Source organism: Schistocerca serialis, chromosome 2 (assembly GCF_023864345.2).
Source record: "Schistocerca serialis cubense isolate TAMUIC-IGC-003099 chromosome 2, iqSchSeri2.2, whole genome shotgun sequence".
NCBI classification, from domain to species: domain Eukaryota; kingdom Metazoa; phylum Arthropoda; class Insecta; order Orthoptera; family Acrididae; genus Schistocerca; species Schistocerca serialis.
The window spans coordinates 902,039,190-902,053,540 of NC_064639.1; the positions used below are offsets into that span (position 1 = coordinate 902,039,190).

The 14,351-nt window shown below is 39.5% G+C and overlaps 1 protein-coding gene across 1 annotated transcript in view; it reads right to left on the reverse strand.

Moving 5' to 3' along the window:
• The window catches only part of LOC126458245 (probable ubiquitin carboxyl-terminal hydrolase FAF-X), a 314,613-nt gene that overhangs the window by 59,459 nt on the left and 240,803 nt on the right, over nt 1-14,351 (reverse strand). The gene's annotated exons all lie outside the window — the stretch shown is intronic.

The following is a 14,351-nucleotide window of genomic DNA, read 5'->3' on the forward strand; positions in this document are numbered from 1 at the left end:
TCAATTCTTTTATTCTGTAGGATCAACTTACATATTGGATCACTTATAATTCTAATTACAAAAAAACAAAGATTTGGGATCAAAATAAATTTTTCTTGCCTGTTGTATGTTCTTGGCAAACAATGAAATGTGCAATGGAATTCATTAGCAGCACAGGGACATTATGAAGTAGATTTTTCATAAATGAATGCATAAGTAATCGCAGATGGTGAAATAGAGGACCACAGAATGTTCTACCAAATTTATTAACATTAGAGAACAAGAGAGAGGAGAGCAGGCAGGATGAAACAGTGTAGATATCTACTTAATTCTTGGATGTATAGGATTGGTCTCATTTTAAAATAAAGTTCTTGTAATGACTGTATCACACTGATCAAAAGCTTATCAGTCACTGGTCTCACAACAGTAAGACAACGTACAGTAGCCAATTCCCAGTCAATCAGCATCTATTTCGATAAACAGCGTTAACATTATTCATTCACATATCTAGTTTTAAGCATGCTACTCAGTCACACCCAAATAATAGCAATATAGTTGGTCAATATATAAACTGCATACCAAGCATGTGGATACAATTCAAGACCAGTCACTAATGTACTTATAGGGAGCCATTTATGCATAAATGACGTATTGTTAAAATACGATCAATCACCAAACTGTGACATGACTGCATGTTTGAAATGTGGCAGCGTCATACAAAAAGTGTGCACACACATTAACCTCATTACAAATCTCCTCATGGACTATCACCTTACTGCGCTGTGGTGGTCTGTGTGTCTCAATTATCCACAGAGCTATGCTCTATGCTGGTGGGAGTTGTGATCCTGTTAAGAGCCGCCTGTGCCAGATTGGTCAGTGACAGGCCAGACAAAGGAGTTGTTCCCATAGAAGGCTCCCTTGTTGGGACTATGTGAATACCTAAGTCTGACCTAACTTGTCTAAAACTACTTCCCCCCCCCCCCCCCCCCCCAATCAGCCACTCAGGGCTTTTCAACTCTGATGGTATGGTTGCAAGGTCTGAGGGTGTCTCTCATTTTCAATCTTTAGTCTTATAGATAAAAGTGGGATATCTTTGCATGTAGTGAAGCCATTTCTTCTAGGGGAGTAAATCCTAATATCAAATCCTGGTCCTTCAGGTTTGCATTGTGTCAATGGGTCAGCATCTCAATACCCATAAAAAAAACTTTCGAAAGCTAAAGAATCTAAAGTAAAGCCTCAGAACTGCTGATGGAAAAACATTATGACAGTTATTGGTAAGGAAAAGGGCACAGAATTGGCACATGGAACATTCCGAGCATGACAAATAAATGCACTGAAATAGGAAGTGAAACGAATTGACTGAATGTGGACATAACTGTTTTGTCTGGTGGTGGTGGTGGTGGTGGTGGTGGTGGTGGTGGGTAGGAGGGAAGGGGGGGGGGGGTGTTGGGGGGGGGGGGCGATATAACAATAAGGATATGAGAAATTTGGAAATGTTATCTAGTTTTTGTCTGGAGTTGATAGTCATAAGTGGGCAAAAGCATTCTGATACGGAGACTCTGAACATTTACATAATCAACAATACGCTTCTTTTCTATGAAAGAATTGTCACTGTCACCATCAAGTTAGGTGAAATTTAAATGGTTATAACAGGAGTTTAGGCACTAAATGATATGGCACAGCAAACCAAAGATTACTTCTACCAAAAATTGGTCACTATTTAAACAAGTTAAAAACCACCAAGAAGTAATAATAGAAAGAGGCTTTAACACAGGAGTGAGTTCACAACTAAATGGCGCAGTTGTATGAAGATATGGAGAAAATGCCATTAATAGTTCTGGCAAAAATCTTGTATAATACTCTAACTATTGTAACTTGAGAATTCTGAAAACACATTCTCACAAATATATTCACATGTGTGCATGAAAGGCCATCATTACAGCAGAAATCTTTAACGGATTACATCATTACCAAGCAAAGACAATAAGCGGTAATTCAGACTGCAGATCTATCTGGGTATCCAAATGTGGATCTGATCACTATCGAGTTTTATCAAAAGTGATACATCTGTTCACGGGAAAACCATGAACAACTGGATGACTGGCATGTCAAGAGCAATGAAGAGAAACTGGAGCAGTCACAGTAAAAGCTCTTTATCCTGAAGCAATTCAGCATAAAGGATTTATTTCAATGCAGATTAGAGTGTGGACTAAAAACGATGCCAGAAGGTAACAATGTTCAAAGGGAATTTGAGAATGTTGAACAACCAATTAGGAAAACTACTCTACAGTTACTGGTGACACTAAGAGTGTAGACAAACAGGATCCCACACAGATGATGGATGACCTTCAGAAGTTTGAAGCAATTCACTATTGAGGTGTTAAGTGAATGAGTTTGCTAAGACATGCATATTTTATATTTTTGTTATTTTATGCCTGATATGCTGACATTCCTTTGCTAACTTTTATTGTAAAATGACACATCATCACTATGTGACCTTTAAGTTTGTAAAGTCCACGAACTTCTGTTAATATGTTACAAGATCCAATTATGATAGCACAGATCTGTTGAAACTAGTAATCAATAAAAAGATTTACAAGCAATCTCGACGTATTTGATATTTCAGAATATAACAATACGACAGAAGGGAAGTTGCTCCTCATCCTATAGCGGAGATGCTGAGTCGCGATAGGCACAATAAAAAGATTCACACAATCATAGCTTTCGACCATTAACACCTTTGTCAGCAGTATATATATATATATATATATATATATATATATATATATATATATATATATATACACACACACACACACACACACACACACACACACACACACACACACATTATGGTTAGTATATTTTAATGCTTCTGTGTCACACACACACACACACACACGCACACACACACACACACACAGGATGATGTATTTACACTGGCACACAGGATGATGTATTTACATTGGCTACAGAGATCTAGTAGCAGTTGCACTTTTGTACGTGACACATCTATTGACTATTGTATCTGAGGTTACTGAAAAAATTGTCCCTGTAAAGTGTTCAGATATTGGTGTTTCTAGCAAGAAAAATTTGGATGGCATTTTACACTTCTCAGGAACCACTTGATTGCTTAACAAATTATCAAGATCACAGATTTCCAGAGGCATCTTTTGTTATTACAGTTAAAAATTTTCAAAAGCTGATAACCTAAGGTACACATTTATTTTCATGTGCAATAGTTTCCACACTATGCAGCACCAACTGGACATTGGCTGCTCTATGCTGATGTTATAATTTTTTTTCCCAGCACTCCTGCTCTACCAATCTATTTCATCAAATATTAACACTGCTGCCATCTGTATCTCTTTTTACTTGACAACTTCGTATAACAACACCTTTAAAAAGATACAAAATAAATAAAGGAAATTGCTTCTGTCTCATCACCATTCTTCTTAATGACAACAGATTAGCAATGTTTAAACTGTTTATATAGTCCCACATTATTTAAATTAGTCATTTCTTCAAATATACTGAATTTGTTTTCCTGAAAGTTAAAACAAGCCTACAACAACTGCCACTACTAATGAGGTGGTGTAGTAGAAGTCTCTTGTCTGCAAAAACTTTGTATTATTACTGTTATTACTGTGAACCAAGCCTTATTAATGAAATTCTGGCTACTAAGTCCTTGACCTTGTTTGGTGTTTGTTTATCAACACAGTAACTGAATGACTTGGGTGGAGCATAAGGGCAACCACAGAATATACATAGGAACTTTGCTTTCAAAACTCGGAGAGCAAGAAGAAAGTAAGGCTGGTAGTGACAGCAAATGAAAATGAGAAGGTAAGAATATTATGGGGCTGTGCGAAATGTAGTATGATTTTAGTATCATTCCTATTTACAACATGTGTTAAATTCTCTCTCACTGTCCTTTTTTAATATCATTATTTAGAACACCTATTTGCAAAAATAATATATGTACATTTATGGAACATTCAAGAGGGAACACACACATCAAAAAAAGTAATGCGTCACCTCGGTTCCGAAAACTGGAATAGAGATAAACATAAACATCATTTCCGTCCTTTTATTGCTCACGAAAACAGCACATTCCATGTTGTACCACCAAACAGCGAGACCTTCAGAAGTGGTGGTCCAGATTGCTGTACTAATACCCAGCAGCACGTTCTCTTGCATGGATGCATGCTTGTATTCATTGTGGCATACTATCCACAAGTTCATCAATGCACTGTTAGTCCAGATTGTCCCACTCCTCAAAGGTGATTCGGCGTAGATCCCTCAGAGTGGTTGGTGGGTCACATCGTCCATACACAGCCCTTTTCAATCTATCCCAGGCATGTTTGATAGGGTTTATGTCTGGAGAACATGCTGGCCACCCTAGTCAAGTGATGTTATTATCCTGAAGGAAGTCATTCACAAGATGTGTATGATGGGGGTGCGAATTGTCACCCATGAAGATGAATGCCTCGCCAATATGGTTGCACTATTGGTTGGAGGATGGCATTCACTTATTGTACAGCTGTTACAGTGCCTTCCATGACCACCAGCGACGTACGTTGGCCCCACATAATGCCACCCTAAGACAGCAGGGAACCTCCACCTTGCTGCACTTGCTGGACTGTGTGTCTAAGGTGTTCAGCCTGACTGGGTTGCCTCCAAACACTTCTCCAACGATTGCCTGGTTGAAGGCACATGCACACTGATCAGTGAAGAGAACGTGATGCCAATCATGAGCTGTGCATTCAGCATGTTATTGGGCCCATCTGTACTGCACTGCATGGTGTCATGGTTGCAAAGATGGACCTCAACATGGACGTCGGGAATGAAATTGCGCATCATGTGGCCTATTTCACACAGTTTGAGTCGCAAAATGACGTCCTGTGGCTGCATGAAAAGCATTATTCAACATGGTGGCGTTGCAGTCAAGGTTCCTCTGAGCCATAATCTGTAGGCAGCGGTCATCCACTGCAGTAGTAGCAAGGCATGTCATTGACAGTTCCTGTCCCTCTGCATCTCCCCCATGTCCAAACAATATCGCTTTGGTTCACTCCCGAGACCCTGGACACTTCCCTTGTTGAGAGCCCTTCCTGGCACAAAGTAACAATGGGGATGCGATCGAACTGTGGTACTGGCCATCTAGGCATGGTTTAACTACAGACAACACAAGCCGTGTACCTCCTTCCCGGTGGAATGACTGGAACTGATCGGCTGTTGGACCCCCGTCCATCTAATAGGCGTTGCTCATGCATGGTTGTTAACATCTTTGAGCGGGTTTAGTGACATCTCTGAACAGTCAAAGTCTATCTTCAGGAGTTCTGGGAACTGGGGTGATGCAAAACTTTTGAGGTATGTACTGTCCAACATAATTTTCCATCAGCTGCAGACACCAGTAGACACAGGCAGCACTTCATATAAAACATAGCACCGGGTTCCGCTATATTAAAATCCTTTGGATTCTGTTCCTTTAAGATATGATATACTGTGGAGAGATTTCTTAATTGCAGTTTATTTAGTCACTTTATAGACTGAAATGGTTAGGTGAATACTCAGTTAAAAAGTCTATTTATCAAACAATGTCAATTTTGAAAAAGAACTCACTGAGAGAATTTAGCTCATTACCAAAAGAGACAAACAAAAGAAAACTATATTATTTATTATTTAAAATATCTTAAAATGCTATTTTCTGTGACTTTTACATTAACATTTATTGAGATATTTACAGAACGGCTCTCATAGAGGAAAACTTAACTTTATAAGCAATTATGCAGGCAATTTCAAGCCTATCGATCAAAATGAACAAAATAAACTGCACGATTTTGGTTCTCAACTCAATTCAAGTGTGTTGGGCATATTTTCAGACTCTTCTGTTATTACACAACATCCTTTCCAACTTAATATTTTGTAGGAATGTATAGTAAAGTTGTATGAGCTTTTTAAATTTCCTCCCCCCCCCCCCCCCCCCCCCCCATAGCTTTATGTATGTGAACATGAAAACTGAAATATTGCATAAATTGGTAACATTATTCTTTCAATGTAATTGTATGAAACTTTATGTATCTGTGGACACTCTGCTCATGTAGAAAACAATTTATTTACATTAAATAAAAAATTGTTAGTGTGGAAGTAACAGCTGATGAACAGTTAGTCTATGGTGGGATTAAAGTGTGAAGGCAAATGTGAAAAAGGAATTACACGAGTGGCACAACTACGAACTGTAATAGCTGTGACAAGGTGGGTGCAGACAAAATGACCGAGGGAGGTCTCAACCAGGAGGGAACAATTGAAGAGCAGGAGAAGGAGAAGAGAAATATGAAAACCTGAATCAACAGGACAACTAAGAATCATGTATGTGATGGTCTCCACACATGTGAAATTGCCATCAGGGCCAACTATTTGGTGTAGGTGACATGAACAACCCCACAACTCCTATGATTCTACAGGCAGAAGTGGGTATGAAGACTGGATAGTGATGCAAAAAAATTATTTACAAACATTTGCAGCAACAGAACAATGGGTGGAGTAAGGAGAGTGATGACAGTGTATACAGACACAATGAAGTCAACTGTGGTGAGAAGGGGAGAGGACTGGCAGACAGAGAAGATGCCCCTTCCAATGAGACCAATGTCATGTGCCAGGCACATGAAACTAGTAGTGGGGAAATGAAAGTTAATGCCAGCCAGTGTGTGTTACTTATGACAACTGAAGCAAAATATAGAGTGGGTGGAGGTGGACAGATACTGAAATAAACACTACAACATGTGGGAGGCAGAGCATTACAAATCAAAGCTTTAGAAGGCGAGAGAATATCGAAGTGAGATGTAAGGGATATTAAATGAAAGGAAGTAAGTTCTATACCCGAAATTCTGAAGACGAAAGGAATTAAGAAGGAGCAAACTGAACCATTAATTAAATATTAAGAAAGTATAGGCGCAGACGTTACTGTTGAAGAAAAAGGAATGAAGGAATATGTCAGATGTCAGTTGGCACAAGAACCATGGGGGGAACATGAAAAGAGTTGGAAGTAAGAGGAAGAGAATCAGGAGGGGGGAGGGAGGGAAGGAGAGGGAGGGAGGGGGGGGGGGTGAGAGAGAGAGAGAGAGAGAGAGAGAGAGAGAGAGAGAGAGAGAGAGAGAGAGAGAGAGCAGGGGGCAATTCAGGAATTTCAATGAAGTGCACACATGAGGAAGGGTGTGTGTTAAAAGAACACAAGAAGAATGAGGAGGAGGCAGGTGATACGTTTTCAGCCACTGACAGAAATTACAATAGATGGAATGTTGAAGACAGCTCTTACTGATAGTAGTAGTATAATCACAAGTATCTCCAATATACTGTTTCAACATATTATTAAGATGACAATACCTGAAGTCTGACTAGGAAGTGCCACTGGAACATCGACCAAACCGGTTACTAAATCAATATATGTGACTGTCAATCTTGGAAACTGAAATGGAGCAATATTTTTTAGTTATATCTTGATATGCAGGGAATGGACATGTTGAGCAGGTACAAAATGAAAATAGATTGTAGGCAGAGATATGTGGAATTTATAAGAAACGGTCAGAGTGAAAGTATATCTTTTCACAGGATTATAGCAAGAGAAGAGTCACGGATGTGTTGATTAAAACTCAAAGACTGCAAGCAAAATGATCTTGCAGAGACAGAAGTGGAATGCAACAATGAGACAGCTGCAAGCAACAAAGAACTGGAGAATCAGATGACAGAGGAAATAAACTGCCTTAATAATATCAGCACCAATCAATGCAAAGCATTGGAGAAACTGCTAATGAACTACTAGGTGTTTATGAATTAGTTATACAAAAGGAACCTTTAATTGTGGAAAAGGTAAAGAGCTTACAGTAATGTTTGATACAGCACTGAATGCAGTATATCTCCAAGTTTTACTTACAAATGTTCAATGGGGCTACCTTTCATAATAAGATGAATGTCCCGTTTGTAATGAGCTTCCTACCAAATCCTATGAAGCAAGTCTTGATGTATGACGATGACTCCTTGTATTATCCACTACCACCGCTCGTCAACATTACCCAGAAGTGGAGGAACAAACGCTATCTTTAATGTAGCCCCAATACACAGAAGTTCATTCAATGCTGTATCGAACAATTCTGTACATTATTTGACCCTTATAGGTGACGGTGGTGGCCAGAAAATTGTTCTGCCATGTCCAGTCTGTAGAGTGTACAAAGGTGCATGAAAACATCACAATGATAACACTGTGGCATGCCTTCTTGCTGGAAAATAAATTCAGGGATCATATTCTGTTTTATCTGAGGCATTCGACAGTGGTCAAGCATGGCCAGTTATGGTATGCCAGTCTCAGTTGACTCAGCAAACAAGAAAGGACCATAAATCTTGTTACATCTTTGAACTCTTTTAGGTGCTGCTTCAGAGACTGCACGTAGTTCTCTATGGTACACTGACAGTTTCGGTGGAATGATTACACCAATAAGGGCTTGTCTTTGAGGTGGTGGCTTGTGATATTTAGTCCTGAACTGTCCCTAAACTGTAGTAGCGGATTTCGATTCACGAAAGCATAAACATCGTGCAAGTTCTGCAACGTTACACAACTCAATGATGACTGACTGAATAATTCATTCGTGCATGCTAATAATTCATTAGCGCATGCTACCTATTAGAAACATCAGAAACTAACAGTGTTAGGTAGGAATTAACTTAAGTTATTGGCCTTCAGCCATCTCAACAGTGGAATGTCATTTGTAACAATACAAACATAAAGGGAAGTGAAACTGAGATATACTACATTCAGCGCTGAATCAAACGTTTCTGTAAGTTATTTGTCATTTTCACAATTAAAGGTTACCTTTTTGTAACTAATTTATAAAGACCCTGTACAAACAAGACACTTCCAATCAACATAGAACAACACATAACTATGAATAGAAGCTTTAGACAAACTTGTCCGCTGGCTGTAGTAAAACCTTATCACATACCTTAGGCCAAAGCAAAAATTTAAAAAAATGGTGTGGTGGAGAGTAATTGAAAGAACTTATTCAGCACTGAATAAATCATTAGTTGTGGTAAACAGCAGCATGGATCAGTGCAAGTAGTTTTAGATGCCGGAAGTATCAACAAAATTATTGAAATGGAAAGCATTAGGCCAGTAAACAGGTTCAAAATAATACAACAAAAATGTGAAGGAGTTCAATATATCACCAGCAGCAATTTGATACCCAAGTACTGGGAAGAACCACTGGTGAAAGAGTGTATGCACGTGCAGCCGCAGTTAAAAACCTAGTGTTCTGCAAATAAAACACATATTTATTATTATTTATACTTTAAATATGTTAGACACGAGTTGAATACACAGTTACATGGTTTATATTTTGATCCAAAGTAGTATATTCTGTGAAATAAGCAACTAATGACTAAGATTACATTTAGTATTACGAAGAAACTGTTGAGTATAGTATACATGTGAAAATGAGGGTAATTACTACAGTTATGCATAACATTTTTTTATTTAATATCAGAGGGACTTTGGAACTTCGCGGTTGTGGACACGACCAATTTGATCCACTGCATTGTGACTGGGAGAATGGCACGCATTCCCAATGACATGCATCTGTTTGCTGTACACACAGATAGTGACAAGAATCATTATACAGTGTGTATATGCAGAAAAATCCCCAATTTCTCACAGCTTTCCCAGTTAAAAATACACTTTTTCTGAAGTGAAAGTACACTTTTTCCACATTAAGTGGTGGTATATTTTTCCCTTGGAGCTTTAAAACTTATCAATCCTTTGAACAGTAAAGGTTTTATACACCAGTGTAGAACTTCCTGGCACTTTGGGAAATGGAACACAGAAAAAAAAGAAGAAAAAAAGAAAAAAAAAAAGTGTTTCCGAAAGACCATTGATATGCAGCAACATGTACACTGCTTATGTTGCTATTATGAAAGTATAAATACTAATCCCACATTAGTTTCCCAACCACTAAAACCGAGATTGTGATGACCTTTCGTCAGCCGATCATAGCTCGTGTAACATTATTTCGCCAGCCAATGACAACAGATATTCAGAGCATAGGACATGTGATGTAGCCAGCCAATAGCTACATCATTGTTAGGTAGTGTGACCACACAAACAGGAAACGTTAACGATTTAAAATAATATACGTATAGTATAGCTACAAGCTTTCACAAAGAATATTGTGTCTTTTTTGCATGTGTTAAGCTTGAAGATACATCAAACACAAATGTGCCAGTAAAATTTTAAATATAGACATAAATGCCTGGGGTTCTGGGCCCAAAAGTTTTCTAAGTGTCTGGTCCTCTAAATGTTAAGTTTTAAATGAGAGTCAAATGCTCCGGGTGGTATATTTTGAGTAGATTTCCCCACCATGTTATAGTTCTGGGTGGAGATTTAAATTTGCCGGATATAGACTGGGAGACTCAAACGTTCACAACAGGTGGCAGGGACAAAGAATCCAGTGAAATTTTTTTAAGTGCTTTATCTGATAACTACCTTGAGCAGTTAAACAGAGAACCGACTCGTGGCGATAACATATTAGACCTTCTGGTGACAAACAGACCCGAACTATTTGAAACAGTTAACGCAGAACAGGGAATCAGCGATCATAAAGTGGTTACTGCATCGATGATTTCAGCCGTAAATAGAAATATTAGAAAGGGTAGGAAGATTTTTCTGTTTAGCAAAAGTGACAAAAAGCAGATTTCAGAGTACCTGACGGCTCAACACAAAAGTTTTGTCTCAAGTACAGATAGTGTTGAGGATCAGTAGACAAAGTTCAAAACCATTGTACAACAACCGAGTTAGAAAACTGGTGCGGAAGCAAAGGGAACTTCACAGCAAACATAAACATAGCCAAAGCCTTGTAGACAAACAAAAATTACGCGAAGCGAAATTTTGTGTGAGGAGGGCTATGCGAGAGGCGTTCAATGAATTCGAAAGTAAAGTTCTATGTACTGACTTGGCAGAAAATCCTAAGAAATTTTGGTCTTATGTCAAAGCGGTAGGTGGATCAAAACAAAATGTCCAGACACACTGTGACCAAAATGGTACTGAAACAGAGGATGACAGACTAAAGGCCGAAATACTAAATGTCTTTTTCCAAAGTTGTTTCACAGAGGAAGACTGCACTGTAGTTCCTTCTCTAGATTGTCGCACAGATGACAAAATGGTAGATATCGAAATAGACGATAGAGGGATAGAGAAACAATTAAAATCGCTCAAAAGAGGAAAGGCTGCTGGACCTGATGGAATACCAGTTCGATTTTACACAGAGTACGTGAAGGAACTTGCCCCCCCTTCTTGCAGCGGTGTACCGTAGGTCTCTAGAAGATCGTAGCGTTCCAAAGGATTGAAAAAGGGCACAGGTCATCCCCGTTTTCAAGAAGGGACGTCGAACAGATGTGCAGAACTATAGACCTATATCTCTAACGTCGATCAGTTGTAGAATTTTGGAACACGTATTATGTTCGAGTATAATGACTTTTCTGGAGACTAGAAATCTACTCTGTAGGAATCAGCATGGGTTTAGCAAGGCGTTCAATACAGTTCCCCACAGTCGTTTGATGAACAAAGTAAGAGCATATGGACTATCAGACCAATTGTGTGATTGGATTGAGGAGTTCCTAGATAACAGAATGCAGCAGGTCATTCTCAATGGAGAGAAGTCTTCTGAAGTAAGAGTGATTTCAGGTGTGCCGCAGGGGAGTGTAATAGGACCGTTGCTATTCACAATATACATAAATGACTTGGTGGATGACATCGGAAGTTCACTGAGGCTTTTTGCGGATGATGCTGTGGTGTATCGAGAGGTTGTAACAATGGAAAATTGTACTGAAATGCAGGAGGATCTGCAGCGAATTGACGCGTGGTGCAGGGAATGGCAATTGAATCTCAATGTAGACAAGTGTAATGTGCTGCGAATACACAGAAAGATAGATCCCTTATCAGTTAGCTACAAAATAGCAGGTCAGCAACTGGAAGCAGTTAATTCCATAAATTATCTGGGAGTACGCATTAGGAGTGATTTAAAATGGAATGATCATATAAAGTTGATCGTCGGTAAAGCAGATGCCAGACTGAGATTCATTGGAAGAATCCTAAGGAAATGCAATCCGAAAACAAAGGAAGCAGGTTACAGTACGCTTGTTCGCCCACTGCTTGAATACTGCTCAGCAGTGTGAGATCCGTACCAGATAGGGTTGATAGAAGAGATAGAGAAGATCCAACGGAGAGCAGCGCGCTTCGTTACAGTATCATTTAGTAATCGCGAAAGCGTTACGGAGATGATAGATAAACTCCAATGGAAGACTCTGCAGGAGAGATGCTCAGTAGCTCGGTACGGGCTTTTGTTAAAGTTTCGAGAACATACCTTCACCGAAGAGTCAAGCAGTATATTGCTCCCTCCTACGTATATCTCGCGAAGAGACCATGAGGATAAAATCAGAGAGATTAGAGCCCACACAGAGGCATACCAACAATCCTTTCCACAAACAATACTAGACTGGAATAGAAGGGAGAACCGATACTGGTACTCAGGGTACCCTCCGCCACACACCGTCAGGTGGCTTGCAGAGTATGGATGTAGATGCAGATTTAAGAAATCGTCATACATTCTCACACTTAACATAATTCATCTTGCATGGAAGGAAATTTACTTTGAAAGTAACGCTTCTCAAACCATCCTTCACAATCCAGAATGAGATTTTCACTCTGCAGCAGAGTGTGCACTGATATGAAACTTCCTGGCAGATTAAAACTGTGTGCCGGACCGAGACTCGAACTCAGGAACTTTGCCTTTCGTGGGCAAGTGCTCTACCATCTGAGCTACCCAAGTACGACTCGCCCCGTCCTCACAGCTTTACTTCCGCCAGTACCTTGTCTCCTACCTTCCGAACTTTACAGAAGCTTGCAGGACTAGCACTCCTGAAAGAAAGGATATTGCAGAGACATGGCTTAGCCACAGCCTGGGGAATGTTTCCAGAATGAGATTTTCACTCTGCAGTGGAGTGTGCGCTGATATGAAACTTCCTGGCAAATTAAAACTGTGTGCCGGGCCGAGACTCGAACTCGGGACCTTTGCCTTTCGTGGGCAAGTGGTAGAGCATTTGCCCGCAAAAGGCAAAGGTCCCAAGTTCAAGTCTCGGTCTGGCACACAGTTTTAATCTGCCAGGAAGTTTCATTCTTCACAATATTTCCCTGCGGCCTGTTAGAAATAGGTTAATTTGAGCAGTTGCAAGTGTGTATCAGAAAACAGGTGTTACTGTGCATGCACAGCTACAATGATTTTCAAAGCCTGTGCTTGGTGTTTGCTTTGCTCATATGCCTCTCACTGCATTTCTGTTTGGAATTTCGTGGGTACTGGGGCATCACTTGACCATGTGCACAATGGCATTCACAGGGCACATATGGAGTTACTGTCCTTTGGGGAACCACTTTTCATATCCTATCCAGATACAAAAGTAGTTCTTGGAATAATATTCATTTCAAAACATGACTCTACAACTCAAAGTACCCTAATATTTTGGTACTGGTGACTTCAGCACAGTTTTTTATTTTTATTCGTACTCTGCAATACTGTTATCTAGCATTTCCAATCAGGCTTACATCCACACAGCACTGCACGAAGCTAGTAAAAAGGAATAGAAATTTCTTAAAAATAATAATAATAAAAAAAAAAAAAAAAACAGTTGTTTGTGTATGCCAGAACAAACGACTAAGTTTTTCACGACTCTTTCACCAAACTATCTTGTCATAATAAGTACCAGACTGTGATGTTAGATGTATATAGAAATATTATCGCATTAATCCTGTCAGGGCTACAGGCATACATGTATGCCCAGCACAGGTAGAACACCCCGACAGCTCAAGACGCACATGTACACATGGCCAGTAGAATGTCCAAGTGGCATGAAAGCAGGTAAACAAACACAAGAGAACAGACTCCGGATATCAACATTCCTGCCAGTGCTATCATTATCCACTTTTCTTGGTAATGTTGGAAAGCGTTACAACTTTTACCAACTCCTGGGTTCTTCCTGTTTACAATTCATGTACTAGGCCAGGCCTTTATCTGCGTTTGGTGAGATGATGTTTGCCTATATCGCCTTTGAAATATTGGGACATATCTATCAGATAAGGAAATCGTGGAAATCCCCATGAGTAGTAGTGACGAAGATGGTAGTGATACTTGGGACCTTTTTTCGGACAAAGATCCTGATGAGTCTGTATGTACTGCTGAATCAACATCACAAGGAACTTTTTCAGAAGATTCTTCTTCTGAAGAAGAAAAAGCAGATGAAGTAGCTAGGACAACTTCCTCATGAAAATGAACATATGACTG